The 24,899-nt window shown below is 42.7% G+C and overlaps 4 non-coding genes across 4 annotated transcripts; all 4 read right to left on the reverse strand.

The window, feature by feature from the left end:
- Window positions 1–21,460: 21,460 nt before the first annotated feature.
- Window positions 21,461–21,574, reverse strand: LOC111946538 (U5 spliceosomal RNA). Its single transcript, XR_002872271.1, has one exon. It is a non-coding gene; the product is annotated as a U5 spliceosomal RNA (small nuclear RNA).
- A 767-nt stretch (window positions 21,575–22,341) lies between these two features.
- LOC111946537 (U5 spliceosomal RNA) lies at window positions 22,342–22,455 on the reverse strand. Its single transcript, XR_002872270.1, has one exon. It is a non-coding gene; the product is annotated as a U5 spliceosomal RNA (small nuclear RNA).
- A 766-nt stretch (window positions 22,456–23,221) lies between these two features.
- LOC111946536 (U5 spliceosomal RNA) lies at window positions 23,222–23,335 on the reverse strand. The gene has a single exon (XR_002872269.1). It is a non-coding gene; the product is annotated as a U5 spliceosomal RNA (small nuclear RNA).
- Window positions 23,336–24,102: 767 nt separating this feature from the next.
- LOC111946534 (U5 spliceosomal RNA) lies at window positions 24,103–24,216 on the reverse strand. Its single transcript, XR_002872268.1, has one exon. It is a non-coding gene; the product is annotated as a U5 spliceosomal RNA (small nuclear RNA).
- Between the last annotated feature and the right edge of the window lie 683 nt (window positions 24,217–24,899).

Below are 24,899 nucleotides of genomic sequence, written 5' to 3' on the forward strand. Positions count from 1 at the left end.
ATTGAGAGGTTATGGAGAGATGTTTGGCGGGCTGTTACTGTCAATTACTATCATGCTCTCCAACACTTGGTTCATACGAATGCCTTAAACCCCGACAATGAGCTCGACATGATCTGCCTGCATTATGTGATGCTTCCACGCATCAACAGACATTTGATGCTTTTTAAACAAGCTTGGGATCGCCACTCCCTTTCCACTGAACAAGGCAGATCACCTCAACAACTGTGGATTGAAGGCCAGTTGCGAAACAGTACTACAATCTCTGAACCTGTAAGTAACTGGTAACCTGTAACTAAGTCAGTTGCTGTTATTGCACATTATTTCACTTGAGTTTGATAATCAATACTTGGATTTTTTATTTACAAGTTTTTATTAATTAACACATGCTACTCTTATACAGGCAACAATAGAAGATTATGGAGTTGACTGGGAAGGACCAACACCTACAGACACCGATGGGACTGTTAATGTTCCAGAGGCACCACTGCTTTTAAAAGACATTGTTCTGCAGTTCCTCCAAGGGAGAATTGTTCCACTAGGCGACAGCACTTGCTTTGGAGTAGACATTCTTCTTCAGACTTTACAAATTGTCAGAGAACATTTTGATACATCCAGTTAAAGATGGGAGGGGATTTTAAATTATATCGAGTTTAACATATAAACATTTTTAAGGTGTGAATGACTCCAGCCAGGATCATACTTTCCTGGAATGTTGCAACACTTCATCATTAAATTTTCTCTTTAACCCACTCCTTTTAAAGCACACTGTATTGTTATGTGTCTTTTTCAAACAACTGTGTTGACTTTTTCATTTGTGTTTGAAAAAAATAAACTGAAACTGAAACAATCATTTTTTGGTCCATCTGTGCCCACAGAGATTCTTCAATTCCATTTGAAGAATAAATGGCAATTCGTGCCATGAAGATCCAGGAGAGCTTTTTTGTGTGTCATACAGGTTTAGGAGTATGCTGTTAATGAAAGTGTTGTTTAATGAATACAATTGCATTTATCTATTCCTTTTTAGTGTTCAAAGCCTTTAAAATATCTTCGATGAGTTACCTTCTCAAATTTTAGTGGGTCGAGTCACTAATTATGAATATAACAGTCGAAAACTGACTGGTTTTTGAGCTTTTCTTTTTAATCTATGTGACCATGAAATGGCGCACTCGGGACCAGTATAAGGCTCTTATTAGCCCGTCTGATCCTCGTTTATCCATCAGATATGTAACAACATATTTTATAAAGATCAGTCATTTTTCAAAATAATTTGAAATAATAGTTTCATCACAAGATTAAATTAAAGCCATACTACGTGAAACCGTTGTACGCATGCACCCCCCCCCCCCCTTTCTGGCAGTGCGCGTTTGCAGGATTGTCAATAAAGTTTTTTTTTTTTTAAGTGTTTTGTTCCGTGATAATACGGGAAACAATTTATCGACCGTACAAAAGACTTCTCTGACGACCTTTGCAAAATTTGAAATACAACAAGATCTAAGGACACGACATGGAGAGAGAACGTAGCAAACGACACTAGCAACGGTTGCTAATGATCTTCCTGACGACATGGTGAGACGACGTAGCAAACGACACAAGCAACGGTTGCTAAGGATCTTCCTGACGACACGTGAAACGACATAGCAAACGACACTAGCAACGGTTGCTAAGGATCTTCCTGACGACATGTGAAACGACATGGGATAAGGACAATGACAAAGATAAAGTTTAAGGATAAAGCAAGCATATACATCACAAAGTTAATACAAAGTAATAATCAAAGAATCATGGGCATGCAGAAGATATTGCTTAGTAGTACATAGACATGAACCGATGTAAAATGAACTCGTTCAATAGACATAGACAATGAGCCCAAAGCATAGACAGTGGACGCAAAAACACGATCAGTAGACATAGACAATGAGCACAAAGCATAGACAGTGGACGCAAAAACACGATCAGTAGACATAGACAATGGACCAAAGACATAGCAGTGGACGCAAAAACACATTTTGATATTTTTGGCACAAATGGAACCTCATATATATCATATTATATTGTTGTTAGCTTCAGTATCTTTATTTATTATTTTTGACCAAATATGATCCGAAATTTAAATGTTAAAAAATTCTTAAAAATATAGAAAGTGAATTTATGACATAATCTTTCTTACAACAGGATAATTGGTCATGATTTGGTGATAATAGCTTCAATATCTTCAGAGTTATAAAGCACCTTTATTATAATTGATATCTCTATTAAAATCTGAAAAAATATATACAGTAAAATAAAACAAAGATGGACTTTCTCACAAAATATTTATTGTAGCATGAATATGCTGACAAATCTTCATTGCCAGCTCGTATAAATGTCGAAATTTATTCATTTTTAATAGATTATTAAGGTGGCAGAGAGGTGCAAGACAGATTTACATTTAAGATACAACCAACAAAAAATCCTGGTACAAACGAACTAATCATGAAGCACTAAAAACAATCTCGGAACAAATTAACAAATACTGAAACACAACAACAAATCACGGAACAAACTACAAAGTCCTAAAACACAAAAGCAAATCCGGGTGCAAATTACCAAATACCGAATCACAAAAACAACCTCGGTACAAATTAACAAATCCAAAAACACAACAACAAAAGCGGAGAAACGATTTCTAACAGAAAAGGAACTTCCTGAGTCCCGGAAGTGACATAAAATAAAATTAATCGTGTAAGAATTTTTACATTAATTTATTACAGTTTTTTTTTATGTGGACATTTTAAATACATGAGACAGTCCAAAAGCAGTTTTTAAACTGTAGTACTACAATAAAAATTACAACAATGTTTAGAAAGGTAAAGTTTTGCGTCACTTCTGTAATGAAGGGTATTCCATTTCCGTTAAGCAAAGCACAACAGAAGATGGAGAAAAAATTAAGGAAAGCGAGCAGCTGGTAACGGAAAGGGAATACCCTTAATACCGGAAGTGATGCAAAAACATTACCTTGCTAAACACTGTTGTAATTTTAATTTAGTAATGCAATAAAAAGATGCTTTTGGACTGTCTCATGTATTTGAAATGTCCACATAAAGAAAACAATAATAAATAACTTTAAAAAATCATACACGATTGGTATTATATTCTGTTAGAAGCCGTGTCTCTGCTTTCATTGTTGTGTTTCTGGTTTTGGTCATTTGTAATGGGGTTGTTTTTTGGTGATTTGCACCTGGATATGCTTTTGTGTGTCATGATTTGCTGTTGTGTTTCATGATTTGCTGTTGTGTTTCATGATTTGCTGTTGTGTTTCATGATTTGCTGTTGTGTTTCATGATTTACTATTGTGTGTCATGATTTGCTGTTGTGTTTCATGATTTGCTGTTGTGTTTCATGATTTGCTGTTGTGTTTCATGATTTTCTGTTGTATTTCATGATTTATTGTTGTGTTTCATGATTTGCTGTTGTGTTTCATGATTTACTGTTGTGTTTCTTTATTTGCTGTTGTGTTTCATGATTTGCTGTTGTGTTTCAGTAATTGTTCATTTGCACTGGGATTTGTTGTTGTTGTATCTTAAATGTAAGCGTGTCTTACACATCTCTGCCCCCGTAGTAAACCATGTTTATAACGCTCCTGGTCCAGGGAGGAGCGATTTTGTGTCTTTTTGCCTGGTTGGACTCGACCATGGTTCATGGGAATCGCCCCGGCCACCAGACCCTGTGTGCAACCTGTGTGTTGCAACTGGACCTTGTTCTTTCTGACTTAGTTTAGGTTAGTTTCTGAACCGCTCTTAGTCTGACTCGTCACCTAGAGCAGTGTTTTTCAACCAGTGTGCCGCGGCACACTAGTGTGCCGTGAGAGATGGTCAAGTGTGCCGTTGGAAATTGCCCTCATTAACTGATCTAAAAGCAATTACCATCTCCATGATTTCAGCTCTCTGTTCATCCAAACAGGCCCTGATAAAACACTGAGGAGTTAGGAATATAAAAGATCATAAAATACTTTTTCTTTGTGTTTATTTTATTTTATTAAAGACATTTTGATAAGGTACCGCGATTCAGCTGCACCTTCGGCTGTATTTTGGAAACGTCTCGGCCCTTTAACTGTCTCCACCAATCATTCTTGAAGGCTTAATCACATGTCATCAGTCTGACCAATCAGAAGTGGTTAAAGTCTTCACTTCCTTGTCCCGATTTAGTTCGTAAAGTCGCTTAGTTCTAAAAAAAATAGCAGCTAAAGCTCGTCTTTAGCGGTGTAGCTTCCCACAGAATCCGGTATCAGGCCGTGGAACAAGTGAACAAAACAATGAAGCTCCGAAAACCGATCTCCGGCCGTTTTATGCACTACATCTCCCATGATGCATTGGGTTGTGAGAGTGACAGCGCATACGGAGATCTGTTGTTAAACGTCTTGAAACCAACGAACACACATCAAACTGTTTTTAAATCTTCTAACTTATCTTTTATTGCATCTTTTAGAAAAAAAACAGCTGCAGTTTCCAGCTTTTTCTGCAACAATTATCTCAAAAATGCACGTGAGTTTGTGGAGGGGCTGTAGATCAATACAGAGTATGAGTTTCTCCTTTTTTTTTAATTTTTGGATGCTGGTGTGCCGCGGGATTTTTTTTATGGTTAAAGTGTGCCGTGGCTCCGAAAAGGTTGAAAAACACTGACCTAAAGTCTGTCCTGAGACACCGTGCCATTGGCATTAGCCCGACAGATTAGCTTCTAAGATCACTCGAGTGCGCAAACCCCTCCACCACGTTAAGGTGGCGGTTCATGGAGGGGATAAATTTAGTGTGTTGCAATTCTTCCTTTATCAACTTTTTTAATGTTTTCTTTTTTTATGAATGAAATTAATTGTAATAAAAAATAAATTATCAACTTATTAAAAATGTTACAGTAACTGTATTTTGGTAGAGTGGGGGAAGCTGAAGTACTCAGAGAAAACCCCACAAACACACTTATTAGTGCTTCGCCCTTTTTTTTTTCATTTTAAGTCTGGCCAGATTTTAAATAATTAATAAATCAATTCTAATTTTTTTATTGTCTGTGTTATTTGGTTTTAACAAGCAGAAAGAATTGCAACTTTTTTTTTTCTTCAATTCACAAATTTTAACTAATAAAATTCCTAAAGACACTACATTCTGGTTGGGTGGGGGGAACTGAAGCACTCAGAGAAAACCCACACAAACACACTTATTAGTGTGTCCATTCCGGCGTTTATTTTACAAACGCCGGAATGGATTTTGACAATTTAATTAACCCTTTTTTCAGGCCGGGACATGGTGTATGTTGTGTTTGTATTTGTCCAGTAGGGGGGAGGCAGGCATTTTAAAAATGTGTCCCCCCCTCAAGTCCCCCCCTCACAAGTGACATTGCTTGTTTTTATTTTTATATTTCTACCCTTTTGTGTCCTACTATGTACTAAAAAAGGCTTTTCCCAAATTTTTACACCATTTCTGTTTTTATTTCCCCTATCCCTATTCTAAACATTAGTTTCTTCCTTTTTGTGTCCTGCTATGTACTAAAAATAAAGGCTTTCCCCCATTTTGACCCCATTTCTGTGTTTATTTTCCCTTTGACCCTATTCTAAACATTAGTTTATGCCTTTTTGTCATAAAATGCACTAAAAATAAAGACTTTCCCTCATTTTCACCCAATTTCTGTTTTTTACCCTATGTCCCTATCTAAATATTAGTTTCTGCCTTTTTGTGTCCTAAAATGTACCAAAAATAAAGGCTTTTCCCCATTTTGACCCCATTTCTGTTTTTTACCCTATGTCCCTATTCTAATTCTAGATTTTTCTTTTCCTGGTCAGATCTTCCTCCTTCACAGCTTTGTTTTGGTGCTGTTTTCATTTCGAGTTCTAAGTCCTTCTCTTCCTGGACCTGCAGGTCTTGGAGTTCCTTCTTGAGAAGGTCGTGTTTCTCCTTTGCCTGCAAGTGTTCCTCCTTTGCTTTTGAAACATTTTCCTCCACATCATCCAAATGATCAACCTTGTTCTGCAGATCAGAAACCTCAGTTTGAAGGTCAAAGATTTCATCCTCCACAACGTCTGTTGCTGCTTTTATCTCATGGTATTCAGTCTCCAATAATTGACGGTGTTTCAGAAGGTCAGTCAGCATGATTTTTTCATCTCTGAGGTTCTTTGTTTTCTCTCGAAGAGGTCCCAGTTTGCTGAGTACCTGGTTGTATTGCACAGCCACTTCACAAAGTTCCTTTTGCTGCTGTTTTAGTTCTGAAACTTCATCCTACAGCTGCTTCTTTTTGTCTTCAAGTTGGGACTTTTCTTCAGAGATTCTGTTAAATTCAGCTCTGAGCTCTTTTAGTTCCTGGTCCTTCCTCTGGAGATCTTGGATTTCTTTCTCTAGAGCAGCAGTGCTGTCTTTATTAGCCATGATCTGAACTTGAACGTCTTGAAGCTCCTTATAGAGACCGTCATATGTTTCTTCTGCCTTCAATTTGTCCTCCTTTACTTTTAAAATTCTTTTCTCCACATATTTGAGCTCTGAAAGCTTCCCCTTCAGAAAATCAACCTCCTTGAGAGCTTGACAGTTGTAAGCTTCCGCCTCGTGAATTTCTGCTTTTATTTCATTGTATTCAGTCTCCAATGTTTGACGGTGTCTAGGAAGGTCGGTCAGCATGGATTTTTCATCTTTGAGGTTCTTTGTTTCATCTCGAAGAGGTCCCAGTTTGCTCAGTGCAATATTGTATTGCACAGCCACTTCACAAAGTTCCTTTTGCTGCTGTTTAAGTTCTGAGACCTTGTTCTTTGCTTTTAAATTTTCCTCCTTTTCAACAATCAGTTTTTCCTGCACCTCATCCATGTTTGAAATCTGGTGTTGCAGCTCTGCAACTTCTATGTTAAGGGTGAGGAATGTTGTCACCAAGTCGTTAGTCTGTGCTTGCATTTCCTTATATTCAGACTCCAATGCTTCACGGTGTTGCAGTTCATCTGCCAGAGCATTTTTGTTTGCTGTGAAGGCGTTTGTTTGTTCTCTGAGCAATTCCAGTTTTCTCTTTTCCTCCTCACGTCGAGCAATCAGCTGACGTGTTTCCTCCTTCTGCTGTCTCTGATCAGAAATCTCTCTTTCCAGTTGAGCCCTCAGATCTGTGAGACGTTGCCTATCTTCTATCATGCTAGGATAGTTGTCTGCCATCGTCTTTTGTTCCTCCTTTTTTTGTTGCAACTCCTGAAGGTTTTGCCTCAGTTCTTCAGTTTGTTGCTTTAAAGCCTGGAATTCCTCAAATTCATTTTTTTTCTCCACGCGTTTCCATGGTGACTCCGGAAATCTGCGATCTATTGAGAATGTCTTTATGTACTTGACATGCACGTGATTTAACCCAGGGTTACCAAGTCGAGCGTAAATACGCCAACTCATATCCGGTCTGTGGAACCGACATACCCAGAGTAAGCAAGTTCAGGCGGATTTCAGCCAGAGTTCAGGCTTAAAGTCAGGCTAGTTTAAACATGCTTTCTGGAATACCCCCCAGAAGACGGCCTCACATCCCTGCACTGACTCCCCATATGCTTCAGGATTGATTTTAAGATATTTTTTTAATAGTTTTTGAATGTCTTTACGATCTTCCGCCTTCTTATCTGTCAGATCTTTTAGTCAAATATGAACTCACATTTCTGGTCAGAGTCTTTTATTAGCCACAGTTGATACTTCTTGAAAAGCCACTTGTTGTTAAAAGTACATTTTCCTTCCAAGCAAGCAGAGGAGAGTAGCAAAACCGGCTGATGCTGTAGTATCGCGAGACTCGACGAGACCGGTGTGGCAACTCAGCTTGGCGGTGCGTAAGTAGCTGAACAAACATTTCTGTATTATATCATTTTATCGCCATATCAAATTAGCTGTAAAACTAACATCTGTAAAAGTTTAATAAGCCTTTTGACAGCCTGGAGGACCTGGAGACTTATATAGACGGCTGCTACAATACCTTCGTTATGGGGAAGACCAACACCACCACTCCTTCCTCCAAACGCGTCCGTCCAGAAAATTCTCCCGGAGCTTCCTCCTCTCCAGGCAGCGGAATCAGTGACACTTTAGATTCCATATAAAAAGCTCTCCAGCCTTGATTGCCGCTTGAATCTGGAGATCCTCCATAGAGAGTTCCAAGGCCTGCAAGAGTCTCTGGAGTTCAGCCAGCAGCAGGTGCGGGAGCTCGCAGCGGAGAATCAGGCCCTCAGAGAAACTGTCAAGACCTTGAGCAGTGACACCGCTCGACTCTCTGAGGAAAACCGTTCATTCAAAGAAACCCTCCTGGATCTTCTTTCGAGGAGCATGAGGGACAACCTGGTGATCTCAGGGATTCCAGAAGAGGCAGGAGAAGACCCGGAGGCCACGGTGAAGTCCTTCATGGAGGCCCACCTGAAGCTCCCCAAGGAGGAGGTGCAGAAGATCGCGTTCCAGAGGGTGCACCGGCTCGGAGGAAGAAGGTCTGACAACCAGCGTCCGAGACTGATTATAGCCAAATTTGACCAATATAAGCAGAAGGAGCTGGTGAAGAGCCGCGGCCGGGAGCTGAAAGGAACACACTTCAGCGTAAATGACCAGTTTCCGGTTGAGATTCTGCGGCGCCGAAAGATCCTTTTTCCTCTGAGGAAAAAACACATTGCCAACGGGTCCAGAGCTGTGGTTTCTGTGGATTATCTCTTTGTACATGGAAGGCTCTTCCGAAACCCGGAGATCACCCCCTGGCTTTGCTGAAGATCTGACATCCATGCTGCGCTGAAAACAGCGGCTAAATCTGTTGAATGAATGAAACCGGCTCATCAATCATCCCACCTCCATCTCGTTGAAGCAGCTTAATTTCTCTCCCCTCTCATGTTTCTGTTGTTTTTCTTGTTATGTTTGTTTCTTTCTGTTTTTCTTTACCTCTTTCTTCTTTTTAGTTTCCCCCTCTCTCCCCCCCCCTCCTCATATGTAAATCATCCAAAGGCAACACGTCCCCCGGTAAGTAGGTTTTTATTTATGCACGGAACGGGCACGCGCGCGCATACAAGCAATACATAGCCAGTATCTATGGCCCGAATGTTGACGACTCTTCCTTCTTTCACAGATTCTTCACCTCACTCTCGGTTCACTCTGACTCCACAATCATTATAGGAGGAGACGTCAATCTGATTCTGGATCCTGGACTTGACAGACTCAGCACAGCAACAAACCAGCGTACATGGCGGTCTGCAAGTGTTCTAAAACAGTACATGAATGATCTCGGTCTCTGCGACGCTTGGCGCTCATGTCATCCAAGCACTTAAGGGTTCACCTTTTTTTCTCCAGTTCACCATTAACACTCCCGTTTAGACTATTTATTAATCAATAAATCTCTTTTAAAAGAAATTAAAAGTTCCAACATTCATCCGATTATTATCAGTGATCATGCACCAGTCTCTGTAAATATTTCTAGGGAAATATCCACACCCTCTGGTACAACCTGGAGGTTTAATACGTCTCTGTTAAAAGACCAGGAATATATTGAATTCTTTAAAAAAGAGTGGGCAACCTTCTAGGAATTCAACAATACTCCCGATATTTCACAATGTCTTCTTTGGGAAACAGCAAAGGCAGTGATGAGAGGGAAAATCATTTCTTATTAAACACATAAAAAACGCAAAGAGAAAGCAGATTTATTAGAACTAGAAAATAAAATCAAAACACTGGAGACTGCTTATGCTGCTTCTGCACAGGAACACATTCTGGGAGATCTGAAAAATTTAAAGCTGCAGTTAAATGACATCATTAATAAACAAACACAATTTCAAATACAAAGGCTACGACTTCAAAGATTTGAAAACTCTAATAAATCTGGCAAATTTCTGGCTAATCAGCTTAAAATTAATAGAGAAAAATCAGCAATCACTTCTTTATGGACCAAACAGGAAATGTCACTCACGACCTGGTCAAAATTAATAAAGCACTTGAAAACTTTTATAAAAACTTGTACACATCATAGATCAATCCGTCAGAGCAAAGTATTGACTAATTACTTAATAATGTAAACCTACCCAGGTTAAAGGAGGATCAAATCACAAACTTAGACTCTCCGCTCTCGTTGTCTGAACTTCATGAAGCTCTGTTACTTATGCCTAATGGTAAAGCACCAGGGCCTGACGGCTTTCCTGCTGAGTTTTATAAAGAATTCTGGGAACAGCTGGCACCAACGTTTTATAAAACGGTCACATTTATCAATGAAAGCCAATCACTACCATCTAACATGAACTCAGCCAACATAATCCTTCTTCTAAAACCAGACAAAGATCCCACTAGTCCTTCAAGGTATCGCCCCATTTCTCTAATCAATGCAGATGTAAAAATTATCTGCAAAGCACTAGCACAGAGAATAGAAAAAATCACTCCTCACACAATTCACTTCGACCAAACTGGATTCATCAAAGGCAGACACTCGGATGACAATCTCTGAAGACGTGTTAATATAATAGACTTTGCCACCATTAAAAACCAGGAAATGACCATACTATCACTGGATGCTAAAAAAGCTTTTGACAGAGTAAACTGGAAGTTCCTTGTTGCTACCCTCCATAGGTTTGGTTTTGGAGAATCATTCATCAATTGGATCAAAACATCATATCACAAACCCAATGCATCAGTTAGAACTAATAAACAGACTTCCAACAGGTTTTTTCTTGGAAGAGGAACCAGACAGGGTTGCCCACTCTCTCCTTCTCTTTTTGCTATATTTATTGAGCCTCTAGCTTCAGCAGTAAGACAGAATGAGAGGATTAAAGGAATTAAAACCAAACACAGCCATCATAAAATTAGTCTCTTTGCAGATGACATATTACTATTTTTAAGTAATTTACATTCTGTAAATGAAACAGCAACAATCATTAATGAATTCTCCTCCATATCAGACTATTCCCTTAATTGGAATAAGTCTGTTTTATTACCACTCAATAGGAATGCGGAACACAGACTCACAATACCAGTTAAATCAGGAAATATCAAATATCTAGGTATCAATTTTTCCCCCAAACTATCAGAACTGGTGCAGCTAAACTACACCCTATTACTGAAAAACATACAGGACGATCTAACACGCTGGACCAACCTGCCTCTGTCCCTTATGGGCAAGGTAGCCACGGTTAAAATGAAAATCTTACCTAAAGTTAATTATCTCTTCTCAATAATTCCCACACAACCGCCACTAAAATGGTTCAAAACATTATACTCATCCATATCAAGCTTTTTATGGAACAATAAACCTGCAAGAATTAGTCTAAAAACTGCAAAAAGCTCTGGAGGATTAGAATTACCTAACTTCCACAAGTACTTTCTTGCAAATAGATTACAATACATCTTAAAATGGTTAAAAAATAATCCAGAAACCAACTAATGGTTAGATTTGGAACAGGCGTTATGTGGAAAGATCAACCTGTCAGATCTACCATTTATTAGCCAAACAGTTAAAAAACAGGATTGTTTCAAAAGTATTAATATAAATGCCACTTTAACAGCCTGGTGGGAATTTCTCAAAATATCAAAATCATCAATTCAACCGTGCAAAATGACACCCATCTGGAACAACCCGGACATCCTTATAAACAAAAACATGATTCACTTCCCAGCTTGGCAAGCAGGGGGCATAAAACAACTAGAGCACATAATTATTGATAGAAGATTCATAACTCCCCAGGAACTTCAAGACAAACATGGAATAAATAACTTCTTGGAATATCAGCAACTTAAATCAATTATTACTAAAAAGTTTAAATACAGAGAGAACGATTTAAAGCTACCAGATGTAGTTACCACTCTGATTAATTTCTCAATGAATAAAACTCTCCAAAATATACAAACTTTTATGTAATTTAGATAATAATATTTCCCTTACAAAATGGGATGCGGATTTGGGCATCAGCACAGATGAAAGCTTCTGGTCAGAACTTTGTCTAAACACCTTAAAACTGACAAAAAGTCCAAATCTGCAGCTAATCCGTTTCAAAACTCTTCACAGAATTTACTACACTGGACAGAGGATGTTCAAGATGGGTTTCAGTAACTCAGACATTTGCGAGCACTGTGACAGTAATCTACCCGACAGTTACATGCATGCACTGTGGTTCTGCACGCCTGTCCAGGCTCTCTGGCAGCAGGTTTGTGCCGATCTATCAGTCTGGCTTAAGGTTTCAATCACGGCTTCACCGTCACTTTGTGTGCTTGGTGACATGAGTGCCATCGATGTAGAAAGAGGATTAGTATCTATCATTTTCATAACTCTTTGCATTGCTAAAAAAACTATTTTAATAAATTGAAAAATCAAGAAAAATATAAATATAAGTCAACACAGAAATCTGCTGCTTGATCATATCAGCTTGGAAAAAATGTCAGCCCAAAGTTCAGGGGCTGGTCTCCCATAGCTAACTCTGTGACTTAGGGGGTGGGGGGGCCTGGTCGTCGTTGCTTCTTGCCCTTCTGCCGTGGTTCGGGGTGGGGGTCGGGGCCTCCGGTGCCTTGCGGGGGGTGGTGGGGGCTCTGTTGGTCGGGGGTCGGGTCCGGTGCCTGGGTGGGGCGGGCTGGGGCGCTGCGTGGTCCTCTGGGCTTGGGTGTGGGGGTCTGGCTTGGCTTGGGGGGTTGGTCCCTTTGCCTGTGCTGGGGGGGGTTGGCGGGGGGGCCCCGCTCGGGGGGGGGGGGGGGGGGGGCAGCGGTGCTGGATGGGCTGCCCATCTACACCTGGGGCTGGGATCAGCCCTTCCCTGGCTCTGGGACGGGACAACCCTCTTGGGGCCCCCGGTCACTCTGGGTGTCATCCGCTTCGGCTGCGGGTTCTGGGGTGGGGGGCTTGTCGGCCCTGTCCTGTGGGGGGGGGCGTTCTGGGGGGTAGGGGGGCCCACTATTGGTACGGGACATGGGTGGTTGACGGGTCGGGGTCTCCGCTGAGGCAATCGGCGGTTGCCCCGGCCGGTTGGCTGCCTCGGTCCCGTCGAGGCCTGACCAGAGTTCTTCTTTTCTTCAATTCTTCAGAGTTTTGGGGTGGGGGCCTGGACTTGCTCCGGGGGGGCGACGCTTTCTGGCTCCTCTCTCTCTGTGTGGGGTGGGTGGTGCTGGGCCTGGGGTGTCGGCGCCTCCGGGTTGGGGCCCCTGGGCTGGGTGGACCTGGCTCCTATGCTGGGGGGGGGGCAGCTACTTGGCAGTGGCCCACCTCCCATAGTTGCCGTATGGAGTGGGCCCCCCCTCTTTCGGTTTTATTTGCACCTCAGACATGTAGGGCCCTTGGTAGGGGGGGTGCTTGGACATCACTGCCAGCAAGCAGCAGATGTCCTCCTAGCACCCCACCCGCCAATTTTAACCGCACCTTAGACATTTAGGGCCCCTTGGTGGGTGAGGGGACATCCCATCATCAGGAGATGTCCCCTTAGTGCCCTACCCGCCAATTTTAACTGCACCCCCCTTAGTACACACACCCCTCCCCCCTCAATATATACATTTCAACATAAACACACACACATGCACACACACACCCTCTCAAACACACATACACACACTCATTTTGCAAGGAAGGTGGGACCTAGGACCATCTGTCCCCTACCCCTTCCCTGGTGGGGGGTACGGGGCCCTTGGCAACGGCAGCATTGTCCCCTGGGTGCCGGTTTCCTGGGTCCGACGGTGCTCTCTCCACGCGGGGGGGTTCACATTACACCTGAGCCGGGGGTGTTCGTGTCCCTGGGGGGTGGGTTCTGGTCCTTGCCCCTGAGCGCTGGGCCCCACCAAATTTCCAACTATGGCCGAGCCTGGTTGGGCCATGTTTATAACACCCCTTGTGGGCCCCCTTCTTTCCCCAGGGTGCCCCCCTCCTGGGCGGGGGCGGCGGGCCCCTGCCTTGCTCCTCCCTGGACCAACCGTGTGCCGGGTGGGTGGCTGCCTGGAGTGCGGAGCGGGTCTCCCTTGGGGGGTCCTGGCTCATACCTGGGGTTGGGGCGGGGGGATGCCCGGAACTCCTGGGTGGTGATGGGGCGCTCGTCTGGGGCTGTAGGCGTCCTTCTCCGGTGGGGCCCTGCGTTGGGCTCTCCCGGCTTGGCGGGGGGCTGCTTTCCTGGCTGGGCTGGGGCGGCACTCTCTTTCCCCCTGTGCCTCCCTGCTCCCTGGCTCTGGGGGCCTCGCTGCGGTCCTGCTGGCCCTGGCCTGGGTGGCGGATTTGGTCACACGGGGGGCGGTTGTTCCCTGCCTGCTCCTGTGTGGCGTTGGGGGGGATCCGGCTGCCGCTGCTGCTGCGGCGGGGGTCTTGGTATGGGGATGGCTGGGCACTCTCCTTCCTTCTTTTCACATTCCTCCATCCACTTTAGAAGAACCTAAACACTCACCTGAGCACAGGTGTTAGCTCACCTTTGCACTAATAGTTTGTGTGATTTAATGAATGAAATATTTCACACTAGTTGGTTTTAAGGCATAAGTATGCTTGTGTGAACACTATCTGTTTTGTGTACATGTTGACATGTGGACATTTTTGCAGCTAGCAGGTGTGTTGATAACATTTGAGTGTGTGTGTGGACAGGCCCCACCCTTTTTTTTACTACATTTGAACCTTACCGTAATGATAAACAACCAGTAAACTTGTTGCTTTATGCTGCTTCATGGTCTTATCCCCCCTCCCCTCCTATTATCACCCTCCTACCCCCCCCCCCCCCTCTCTTACATTCTTCTCTTTTCTTCCTTTCTCTCCTTTTCCGTCCGGTCCAACACCAAAGATTTTCAAATATGGTTGAAATTAATAAAGTTTGGCCTCAATCACAAAAGGGGTTTATTCAGACATACCTTTGGTTTGTCTGAAGATTAATAATCCCTATTGTTAAAGTAAAATATGTCCAACACAAGAGGCCCTCAGTTCTCATCTGCCTGCCCAGCTGTTGGACAGGACAAGTTAAAAAAAAAAAAAAAGTACATTTTCCTGCATTTTACAATCCATGTCTGATAGCAAGTTGAAAGTGCCATGCATGCTGAACTGATGAAAACTTGACCTGCTTTATGGCAACGTAAATTGTGCCACGATTTAAATTCAAATTTCATTTTAAACTTTTTCAGTGATATTTGCCTGTTACATATTAAAATTAAAATTTTTGACCATGATCGTCCGAACCCTGTCGCATGCACCAGTGGTTCATAATTCTGAAAAAAGTCTGAATTTTTCGATTAAATTCAGAATTATGAAATTATAGTCAGGATTTCCTTTTTTTCTTTCTCCATAGCCCTAAAAAGTGCGTACAAAATAATTTTTATTCCAATGTCTGGGAAGTACATTTTAAATGTACTTAAAAAAAAACAAATGATAGAAAGCAGTTTTACATTTTAGAAATAAAATTTAAAAAAGGAACCCGGTGGAGAGTTCAACTGTCTTGACATGAATAAGCGACCTTCGCAATTAAGGCAGGCACACTCGGCAGTGTTTACAAGTTACTCCCCTAGGCCGGTTCAGTCAATTAACTCACCTGCTCAGCGTCCTATTTAAGGCCAGGTGTGCAGTTGTTCATTCTCTTTCTTACCTTCAGCAGCGAAGAAGAGTTTTTTTTTTTTGAGTTTTAAAACGTCAGTTTATTCAAGGATCACAGACAAGAAAAAACACCAATCACTCACATAAAAAAGAAGCAAAGCATATTTCACCATTTGACACACGACATAGAACATTGTCAAAGCACCAGATCTTTTTAAAACAAGACAAACGGTTCGACAGTCTAAAAAAAGAAAAATCTAATTTTAGCCTGGAACGGACATTGCAGCGCCAGACACGAACTGCATCATCCAGAGGTTCGCCCGCTATTTTGCGCTTCCTGCTGACGTGAATCGCAAGTTTTGCTTCACCAACAATAAAATTAAGCAGTTGCCACTTTTCCTTGTCTTTTTTCCTGTACCCGGACCCATAGACAAAACAACGAACGGAAAACATCACATTAAAAAGAGCAAATACAGACGTTAAAAGAGTGAAGAGACCTGAAAGCCTCTTACACTCACTAAAAACATGAAAAATGGTTTCCCTTACACCACAAAATGGGCAGCAGTCAGAAACAGTGGGGTTGAGAACAGAGATAAAAGAGTTCGAAGCAATAGCACCATGTAAGATCCTCCATTGGAGGTCTCCAGTTCTCTTCCGTATGGGAGCCTTGTAAAGAACTCTCCAATGTGGTCCGTCCTCACCTCCACTCAGTTTGCCAGTCCACGCACTAGGAAGGCGGTTCTGCAACTTAGTTTTGTTCAAGACCTCACACAGTTAACATACAATGTCCTTCTGTCCGCGCAGTGAAGAGTCAGGTTGTTGGGATTGCAGGGACGAAGCAGCTGTCCGGTAAGTCCACCCAGATCAGGGCTCAGCCACACCTCTGGAAAGAGGTCATCGTGGATGAGAGCAGTAGTCCCGTTGCAGTAATCAGCCAGGAGTCCCCTCACCCTAGCACCCAGCCTGTCCCTCCAGCGGTCCAGGAGACGACGTGCCATTCTGGCGGACCGGAGACCCAGCGAGGAACACAAAGAGGAGACGTCCGACAGATCAGGTCCCGCTGCAGTCACCAGCTGCTCCAGAGTCAGAACTCCAGACCTTCGAAGGGTCAACTGAAGTCCAGGGGTGGTGTCATCGCATATGTCCAACCATGCCCCAAAGATCAAGGGCTCTTTTAATAGCCAACAAAGAGAGGGAGAGTTTTTTCGTTTGACAACATTAAAAAGATGCCAGGACTTAAAAACACCCTGATAAAAAGGAGGCACCCCACGTACATCTAAAAATTTGGTGTCCATTAAAAACAGAGCATCATCCAGCCCCAAACCATTCACACGCCTCAAGATGCAGCTAGCCAGCTCCCTCCACATTAAATCCGTCGGCCCAGCCAAGTACTAGGCCCTGTCCCCCCTCCTCCCGGGGAAGAAATAACACTCCCTGTGGCAGCCAGTGTAGACTGTCCCAGAAGAAATTGACAAGTTTGGACTGAATTTGAGACAGTAACCCGGAAGGGGGGTCCAAACACATCAGCCTGTGCCAAAGCAGGGAAGCAACAAGGTTATTAATAACCAATACTCTCCCCCTAAAAGACATCTGGGGAAGCAGCCATCGCCATTTGTTCATCTTCCCCTCCAGTTTATGGACAACATCCTCCCAGTTCTTTTTTTCCGTGACAGGACCACCAAGAAAAACCCCCAGGTACTTCAAACCATCCTTCCTCCATGTCACATTAGATGGGAGAGTTGGGAGAGCGTCCTGCCACTTTCCCACAGCAAGGGCCGCAGTCTTATGCCAGTTAACCCTAGCAGATGACAACTTAGAAAAAGCATGTATTGCATTTACCAACACATCCACATCTGCCTAATTTTGAACAAAAACAATCACATCATCAGCATAAGCTGATAAAACAATGTTCCTCCGGAAACCAGGCAAACACAAACCCTCAATACTTGCACGGATCTTATGGAGGAGGGGCTCCAGGGAGAGAGCGTAGAGCATGCCAGACAGAGCACAGCCCTGCCGTATGCCCCGACCCACCTTAAAAGGAGCACACAGACTGCCGTTCACCTTCAGCACACTCTCAGCCTCGGCGTAAAATACTCTGATTTTGGCAATGAAACCAGCGCAGAATCCAAACTTCTCCATAACTTTCCAAAGGAAGCTCTGTTCAACGCGGTCAAAAGCCTTTTCCTGGTCCAGAGAAATCAGACCTGTTCGTATGCCCAAAAGCTCAGAGACCTCCAAAACATCTCGAATTAAAAAGACATTATCGACCATGAGTCTACCTCGGACACAGTAGGTCTGGTCCCGGTGGATGATCTGCTCCATAGCATCCCTCAGCCTATTGGAGAAGGTCCTGGATAAAATTTTGTAGTCCACGCACAGCAGAGAAACGGGTCGCCAGTTCTTAATTTCTTGAAGGTTCCCTTTCTTTGGCAGGAGAGCTACAACAGCTCTGCGACAGGACGTCGGTAGAGCACCAGAGAACAAACAGTCATTGAAAACCTCCAAGATGTCAGGAGCAAGGATGTCCCAGAAAGCTTTGTAAAACTCCACAGTGAGGCCATCAATCCCAGGAGCCTTCCGGCCCTTCATGCTCTGAAGGGCAGCAGACAGTTCAGGAAGCTGGAGAGGCCGGTCCAACTGAGAGTTCATCTCCTCGGCGACATGAGGCAGTCCACTGCAGAACTCGTCCAACAGGCCGTCATCACCATCACACTCACTGGCGTAGAGTGAGGAATAAAAGTCCACAGCCCTCTGTCTGATCTGGTCAGGTCCAAGCAACTCCTCTCCGGTGTCAGACAACAAGGAGTGCATCACCTTCATCTGTCCATGCTTCTTCTCCAGACCAAAAAAGAAGCTAGAGGGAGCATCCATTTCAGAAACATCCTGAAACCGAGACCGAACCAAGGCCCCCTGAACTTTAGAGTCCAGCAGGCGCTCCAAAGTCAACCGTTTTGCTTTTAGGAGCTCAATATGCCCCTGATTTTGAGTGGACTCACTCAAAGACTCCAAGCCCACAATATCAGTCTCCAAGTCTTCAATAAATCGACAGTAATCACGCGTAACGTTGAGAGTGTACTGCTGGCACAAAAGCTTAATTTCACTCTTACCACGGTCCCACCATTGCCCAAGAGAACTAAAATCATGTTTCTTTTGTCGGAACTGAGTCCAAAAGAAACTTAAAACATCCTTAAAACCAGCATCAAACGTTAAAACTGAATTAAAATGCCAATATGTACTTTTAGGCGTAAAATCCTTCACATAAAAGACACAAACCACAAGAGAATGGTCAGTAAAAGCAACAGGAAAGATATTACAGGACTTAAAAACATTAAAATGGTGCTTAAAACAATAAAAACGATCAAGACGGGCGAGAGTCAACCGGCTCTCGTACATGCGGGACCAAGTGTATTGCCGGCAGTCTGCATGCATCCTTCTCCATACGTCCACCAGGCCATGAGAGCAGACCAGCTGCCCCAAAGCGCGCTGTGAGGCCGGATGAGGCTCTATGTGGTTGCGGTCCAAAAGCTCATTTTCAGTACAATTAAAATCCCCCCCCAAGAATAAAAAATCCTCCGAACTACAGCTATCCAGTTTTATACTGAGTCGTGCAAAAAAACTCTTCCTCTCAGCACCAACAGTCGGAGCATAAACATTCACTAAAAGCACAGCAAAACGCTCAAACACCGCTCTGACCAGTAAAACCCTTCCTGCAACCAAATGTTCCACCTCCGTAGAAATTGGAGTAAACCTCCTGGAGAACAAAAAACCCACCCCACCACTAGCTGAGGTGAGATGGCTCAGAAGGACCTCACCATCCCACTCTCTGTTCCAGTCCACCTCCAGACTGGGATCACTGTGGGTCTCCTGAAGAAACAAAACATCCAGGTGTTTGGCCCTCATGGTCTCAAAGAGCAGGGCTCTTTTCAACGGTTCTCTGGCACCATTAACATTCAAGCTGCCCACTTTAAAGGAATCCATCAAATAAAAGGGGGAAAAAAAACAGGAAATAAAATAAATAAACAAACCCATCATGAATTTAAAAACCAAGTTGTTGTCGGACTTTCTGCATCTGTTTCCTCAGTCTGTAAACCTCCTGATCAGTCAGGTCAGACTCAGCCCTGTGTTTTATGAGGTGCTTAGCAGACACATAAAAAGCTTTCACATCAGGGAAATACGAGGGAATGTGCAACTTCTTAAAACCTTTAGTCTGTTGCAGAAAACGTTTGAACATCTGAGCAGGATACAGTTTCATTTCCTGACTAGCAGACAGCAAAGAGCTGCCCTGAGACAGTTCACTGCAGTCAGACCAGCATCCCTCACTGTCGCTGCCGTCAGTCACAGCCGCCCCCGCCGCTGAGACCACCAGTCTGCTGGCTTTAACGCCCACATCTGCAGACGTGGAGGCCCGCTTTCTTCGTTTCAGAGAAACCCCCACTTTCCCCGATCCACGCGCTTCAGCATCGACGTCATCAATCCCACCTTCTAGACACGCCCCACCGTCACCCACCACACACTCCACAAACGCACCCGAACCACAACACTCAGAGGGCTCCACCGCCCCCTCATCCACACACACAGCTGCGGAAGCATCCACCCCAGATGCCCCACCAGAAACTTCCAACACATCCACCACCTCAGTGACATTCACGACACCCTCTACCGAAACCCCTCCCTCTGCAACCTGACTCACCGCTTCCTCCACCTGACCGTCTCCACTCACCACGTTCCCATCAGACTCGCCCACCGGCTCAGGCCCGTCCTCCACGGGTTCAGGACAGGCTGCCAATTCCTCCGGAGGACGCTCAACCAAAGCGGCGCTTCGCGGCGCGGGGCGATCAGCGCGCAACCCACGCTGACCATCACTCGCTCTACCCGCCGCCGCCGCGGCCACGCCCCCCGAGGCAGAAACGGCGCGGTGTGGACAAGCTTTAACCAAATGCCCCTCATCGCCGCAACCAAAGCATTTAAAAGAGGCAGAAGTAGCAAAAAGCATGTAGTCATAATCATCCACACGCACCTTAAACACAGAATTCAAGTCCTCCTCCTTCTTGTGGAGGATCATGAACACATGTCTGCGATGAGACACGATGTGTTTCAGCAGGGGGGACTTACATCCTGACATAACTTTACGCACAGGTGACACCACCTTCCCGTGTTTGGACAGTTCTCGCACCAGAAACTCGTCACTAATGAATGGAGGGACGTTAGACAGCGTGATCTTGGTCGCAGGCTGAGAGAGCGGCATGACGGTTTCAAACACGCCATTGATGGAAATGCCCTTCTCAACCAGCGTGTTCACCTGCTCCACCCTCTCTACAAACAAAACAACGGCTCCATTCATACGAGCAGCAGATTTAATTGCAGCATGCCCGATAACTTCCCCCACGGCCAGAGCCACATCCTCCACGCTGTGCAGGGAGCCGGCACCTGTTTTAACACCGTGTTTCCTGGTAAGTGAAGTGAGGGCCATGGCATCCAGAAGAACGCCACCAGCTCCACACCCACCACCGGAAAAAACCCACAAAACACCAAAAAAAAAACAAAATAAATAAACTAACAATACACCTAAACCATCAACAACTAACACCAAAGTGAAAAAGTAAAGAAAAGAAGAACAGAAAAGGCAAAAAAATCAATCACTCCTCAGCTCCTTCAATCACCCTCCTCTCAGAAGAAGAAGAAGAAGAAGAAGAAGAAGAAGAAGAAGAAGAAGAAGACTTTTATTATTGCATCGATCATCAATTTCTTTCATTACTCAGTTTGGGCGCCCTCTACTAGTCTTTGCCTGTAGTAACCATAGTTCTTTCAACTGCCGTTTAAAACTTTATAAACATATTTACCTTCACGACCTTTTGAGGTTTTAAACATCTTTAAAACTATTTCCAAAGGGCACAGTAAAGATCTGCTGAAAAGAAGTTCATGAAGAAAACATACACAAGCTATAAACTTTACATACGGTCATAGCCAGGTAAATCTAATGTAGATAGTTAACTTGCTTTACTTTTTCACATCTTTAGGAGGCCCTACTACTGCAGGGCATCAAAAAATTGAATCAAACTCTTGTTGTTCCTCCCCACGGAAATCTTTAGTAAAAGGCGAAAGATTTATACGATCTGAAGAGAAACAAGAGTGCTGGCCTTGGAAAGCACCAAGTGACCCGCCCCATTCACGGCACTACAACTTTAGGTAATGGTGTCAAATCGTGTAAGACAAAGAAGGCCAACTAAATGTTGAAAATACATTAAAACTTAAATAGCTTGCATTACACGCAAATGATCCAGAACAAAATAATAGTATTAGCAAGAAGATGCAATCCATGGTCCAGAAACCAATTATCTTTTCACCTAATTCATACATTTGGACCAAAATAATCTTGTTTGTATCTGTGGATACAGCTGCAATTTTCATGATTAGATTGGGTTTTCCATACATAACTGTATCCTTTATAACTCTCCTAGAAATATAGGACGGAGGTATGTAGGATGACTCTTATATTGAGGAAGATGAAGAGAACAGCAGAAGACCAAGAGGGGAGAAATATAAAAAACCAAGTGGATTTTAGGGAGGAGTTGAAACAGACTTTGGGAGAATCAGGAGACTTTTTTAATTGCATCGATCATCAATTTCTTTCATTACTCAGTTTTGGCGCCCTCTACTAGTCTTTGCCTGTAGTAACCAAAGTTCTTTCAGCTGCCGTTTAAAATTTTATAAACATATTTACCTTCACGATCTTTTGAGGTTTTAAACATCTATAAAAGTATTTCCAAAGAGCAAAGTAAAGATCTGTTGAAAAGAAATCCATGAAGAAAACATATACAAGCTAAAAACTTTACATACGGACATAGCCAGGTAAATCTAATGTAGATAGTTAACTTGCTTTACTTTTTCACATCTTTAGGAGGCCCTACTACTGCAGGGCATCAAAAAATTGAATCAAACTCTTGTTGTTCCTCCCCACGGAAATCTTTAGTAAAAGGCGAAAGATTTATACGATCTGAAGAGAAACAAGAGTGCTGGCCTTGGAAAGCACCAAGTGACCCGCCCCATTCACGGCACTACAACTTTAGGTAATGGTGTCAAATCGTGTAAGACAAAGAAGGCCAACTAAATGTTGAAAATACATTAAAACTTAAATAGCTTGCATTACACGCAAATGATCCAGAACAAAATAATAGTATTAGCAAGAAGATGCAATCCATGGTCCAGAAACCAATTATCTTTTCACCAATTCATACATTTGGACCAAAATAATCTTGTTTGTATCTGTGGATACAGCTGCAAATTTCATGATTAGATCGGGTTTTCCATACATAACTGTATCCTTTATAACTCTCCTAGAAATATAGGACGGAGGTATGTAGGATGACTCTTATATTGAGGAAGATGAAGAGAACAGCAGAAGACCAAGAGGGGAGAAATATAAAAAACCGAGTGGATTTTAGGGAGGAGTTGAAACAGACTTTGGGAGAATCAGGAGACTTTTTTAATTGCATCGATCATCAATTTCTTTCATTACTCAGTTTTGGCGCCCTCTACTAGTCTTTGCCTGTAGTAACCATAGTTCTTTCAACAGCCGTTTAAAACTTTATAAACATATTTACCTTCACGACCTTTTGAGGTTTTAAACATCTTTAAAACTATTTCCAAAGAGCACAGTAAAGATCTGCTGAAAAGAAGTTCATGAAGAAAACATACACAAGCTATAAACTTTACATACGGACATAGCCAGGTAAATCTAATGTAGATAGTTAACTTGCTTTACTTTTTCACATCTTTAGGAGGCCCTACTACTGCAGGGCATCAAAAAATTGAATCAAACTCTTGTTGTTCCTCCCCACGGAAATCTTTAGTAAAAGGCGAAAGATTTATACGATCTGAAGAGAAACAAGAGTGCTGGCCTTGGAAAGCACCAAGTGACCCGCCCCATTCACGGCACTACAACTTTAGGTAATGGTGTCAAATCGTGTAAGACAAAGAAGGCCAACTAAATGTTGAAAATACATTAAAACTTAAATAGCTTGCATTACACGCAAATGATCCAGAACAAAATAATAGTATTAGCAAGAAGATGCAATCCATGGTCCAGAAACCAATTATCTTTTCACCTAATTCATACATTTGGACCAAAATAATCTTGTTTGTATCTGTGGATACAGCTGCAATTTTCATGATTAGATTGGGTTTTCCATACATAACTGTATCCTTTATAACTCTCCTAGAAATATAGGACGGAGGTATGTAGGATGACTCTTATATTGAGGAAGATGAAGAGAACAGCAGAAGACCAAGAGGGGAGAAATATAAAAAACCAAGTGGATTTTAGGGAGGAGTTGAAACAGACTTTGGGAGAATCAGGAGACTTTTTTAATTGCATCGATCATCAATTTCTTTCATTACTCAGTTTTGGCGCCCTCTACTAGTCTTTGCCTGTAGTAACCAAAATTCTTTCAGCTGCCGTTTAAAATTTTATAAACATATTTACCTTCACGATCTTTTGAGGTTTTAAACATCTATAAAAGTATTTCCAAAGAGCAAAGTAAAGATCTGTTGAAAAGAAATCCATGAAGAAAACATATACAAGCTATAAACTTTACATACGGACATAGCCAGGTAAATCTAATGTAGATAGTTAACTTGCTTTACTTTTTCACATCTTTAGGAGGCCCTACTACTGCAGGGCATCAAAAAATTGAATCAAACTCTTGTTGTTCCTCCCCACGGAAATCTTTAGTAAAAGGCGAAAGATTTATACGATCTGAAGAGAAACAAGAGTGCTGGCCTTGGAAAGCACCAAGTGACCCGCCCCATTCACGGCACTACAACTTTAGGTAATGGTGTCAAATCGTGTAAGACAAAGAAGGCCAACTAAATGTTGAAAATACATTAAAACTTAAATAGCTTGCATTACACGCAAATGATCCAGAACAAAATAATAGTATTAGCAAGAAGATGCAATCCATGGTCCAGAAACCAATTATCTTTTCACCAATTCATACATTTGGACCAAAATAATCTTGTTTGTATCTGTGGATACAGCTGCAAATTTCATGATTAGATCGGGTTTTCCATACATAACTGTATCCTTTATAACTCTCCTAGAAATATAGGACGGAGGTATGTAGGATGACTCTTATATTGAGGAAGATGAAGAGAACAGCAGAAGACCAAGAGGGGAGAAATATAAAAAACCGAGTGGATTTTAGGGAGGAGTTGAAACAGACTTTGGGAGAATCAGGAGACTTTTTTAATTGCATCGATCATCAATTTCTTTCATTACTCAGTTTTGGCGCCCTCTACTAGTCTTTGCCTGTAGTAACCATAGTTCTTTCAACAGCCGTTTAAAACTTTATAAACATATTTACCTTCACGACCTTTTGAGGTTTTAAACATCTTTAAAACTATTTCCAAAGAGCACAGTAAAGATCTGCTGAAAAGAAGTTCATGAAGAAAACATACAC

Source organism: Oryzias latipes, chromosome 19 (assembly GCF_053564925.1).
Source record: "Oryzias latipes strain Hd-rR chromosome 19, Olatipes_Hd-rR_3.1".
In the NCBI taxonomy this organism is placed as follows: Eukaryota; Metazoa; Chordata; class Actinopteri; order Beloniformes; family Adrianichthyidae; genus Oryzias; species Oryzias latipes.